The sequence below is a fragment of the Blennius ocellaris genome, assembly GCF_963422515.1.
Source record: "Blennius ocellaris genome assembly, chromosome: 2".
Taxonomy (NCBI): Eukaryota; Metazoa; Chordata; class Actinopteri; order Blenniiformes; family Blenniidae; genus Blennius; species Blennius ocellaris.
In genome coordinates this window covers 24294188-24297166 of record NC_137651.1, presented here as the reverse complement: position 1 = coordinate 24297166, position 2979 = coordinate 24294188, and positions in this window count along the sequence as shown.

The window sequence follows — 2979 nt, the reverse complement described above, 5'->3', positions numbered from 1 at the left end:
TTCTGAGGAGCTGGTAAGATCAAATTAATTATCGACCTGGCTTTAATTACATTTTTAAAATAATGAAAACACAACTCGGAACAAGTGCAGGTAATTGTTTTAAAGAAATCGGTTTGAAAAAAAACAGAAAGAAAAGAAATCCAACTTAAGAAGTTAAGATGGAGTCCAAATTATAGGCAAGTCAAACATTTCCCTTCTGAATAATTACAGTGTCACATAGAATAATATGGTCATTATTCATGGTTTAGAAGAAATTCAGGCTCATTTTATTAAAGGAAAATATGTCGATGTGATGAAGATGAACAGGCAGCATGGGCGATTCAGACGTGTGTGTGTGTGTGTGTGTGTGTGTGTGTGTGTGTGTGTGTGGGGGGGGGGGGGGGGGGGGGGGGGTAATTAGTTTGAAGACCGAGCCGGGCACATGAAGTTTTCAGCTAAAACATCAGTAATAAGATTGAATTCAGCTTTAACTCTGTGAGTGGCAGATTTGTGGAGCCACCTGTCTGAGGGAGTCGGCTCATTCACCCGGTGGCAGCCTGCGATTGTGCAGCAGCGCCGCGTTTCATCTGGGTCTGCGGACCTGAATGAAGCCCTCCCTCAAAGATATAATAGGGTTTTATTTGCCCCTTGAGAATTGGGGAGGAAGCCCCAAAATGCAGCTGCAGGAGAGCCCCCCCCCCCACACACACACACACACACCCCGAGACGTTAGAGCAGCGGGGAATTGTATGAAAGGGAAATGAGTGTGTGTGTTTGAGGTGCGTTTATTGCTCCACCTTTGAGGACCACATGGATCTGCGGCTCCACTGAGCCGCTGACACAGTCGGCTGGTTTGGGATCAGTGTGAGGACTGACAGGGCTGAACAAAGTTTGGATCCTGGAACCGTTGTTTGTGACATAATCGGGGCCTGATTTCAAAGGAAAAACACGAAATTTTCATCGTGAATTGTGTGTCTGTTTGCAAGGCGACAGTGCTTGGAGCCACTGGAAGCTTTTTGAAAATCTCTCCATGTCTCTGTATTGTCATTGTTAATGTTTATAACATATTGTTCTCTGCATGTGTGTGTGTGTGTGGTTTTATTACAAAAAAAAACTAACAGCACCCACTAGTGGTCCAACATGGAAACCACATTGTTTTCAGAAGTTTGATCCGTTTCCACGTTTTCAAAGTGGGAACCTTTTTTGAAATGAAAAGGCAAAAACGCCGCCGCTTCACTTGCCTAAGACTCCACCACAGTTCATTTTTTGAATTTAATGATTAGAAGTGGCTGCCTTTTCTGAGCGTCAGTGAAGTCAGCGTGAAGTCCACGCTGCATTGAGGAGCACAGCTTGTGATCAAGCTGTCGGCGGGAGCCGCAAACACGTTCTAAAAAGCTGAGAAAATGTTTTAATCCGCAATGAAACTCAACACCAGCATTTAAAAGGGAATGGCAGAGGAAGCGGTCGACACCCAGGCTGCAGGTTTGGGGAGGGCTTGGGATGAGGAGGCTTGGTCGGACGGGCCACCATTGAAAAGAAATGTCCCCACGGAGGTTAATTAGAATATTAGTTCCGTTTGGGATATCCAGTAAGCGGTGCAACAAGTGGTCATTTTGAAAGTAGTGGGATATAACAGTGAACTTTTCTCTTGCCTCTTCTGCAGATTATTCACTTTTATCTTCTTCACTAGACAAAATAATTAAGTGAAATACTATCCAAGACTCAGACTGGATAGACAAGGACTCATTAGTCCAGATGCTGTAGTTCAGGTCACAGCAGCTTGCAGTGTTGGCAGCATGACATGGTTTTTTTTCAGGATTCTGATTGGTTATCATGGCTTCGTGCTTCTCGTTACACTGCCCCCTACAGGGGGTGTGGTCATAGCAGCAGCAGCAGCTCACAGCAGCTTTCCACTGTCGCAAATAAACCTGCTTGCTCACATGGATCCGTTGGGTTTTTCCTCTTTTCTCTGTTAAAAGCACCGAGGAATGACTGTGTTGTATTTGGTGATATATAAATAAATAAAGTTGAAGTTGAAGCAGCTCTGAAACAGGTGGACGTGCAGGTCCAGGTCAATGCAGATTTTTTTTGGAAAATGTACAGGGGGCTATAATCTGTTTTTGTGAAAAAACAAAACAAACAAAAAAACAACCTGCGCGTGTAAACGTGGACCAAGACGCACAAAAAAAAGCTCAATATGCACCACAACCACCGGGTGAAGACAATCACACCCCCAGACAGGTGAAACACATCAGAGCGGGGATCAGCAATCAGACACAGGGAGGGGAAGTCAGGAAGCCTGAATCCAGAAACAGACTCAGAACCTCTCAATAATACAATTAACTCAACATGAAATCATGCCACACACCTTGTTTTTTCATCCATCCATCCATCCATCCATCCATGAAAGTTACTTAATGCAGCTGTTACTCTGGGCTGAATGTGAGAAAAGATAAATTTTTTGACTTCTCAGAGGTAAAATATTACTGAAACCCTCATCACATCCCTGAATTCACAAACACAGAAAGGATAGGTGTTTGTTTGTAAAATGGGTTCGTACAGTTAAAAGACGTTTTTATTCGTTTTGACTGGCATGCACAATGCAGAAGGATGCTCGCTGTGATCTGAAGCCTTTCTACCACCTTTTTAATGAAGAAGCTCTCAAATCCAGAATTCGGCACTGAAAGAAGAAAAGTAACAAACAAAAAGCCTGAATGAAACGAAGTCGTTACAACTTGTGTGAACGTGAGAAAAACTGGAGGCTTTTCTTCTGAATGTTGCTTCTTCCAGTATTTCACTCCCCTTCATATTCTTCACTTCAGACGCGTCTTTTCAGAAATTTATCAGTTCGTTCACAATATGTGACGCAAAGTGAGTCAGTCCAGCTTTTTTTTTACACAGTTTGATTGTGTGTGTGTGTGTGTGTGTGTGTGTGTGTGTGTGTGTGTGTGTGTGTGTGTGTGTGTGTGTGTGTGTGTGTGTGTGTGTGTGTGTGTGTGT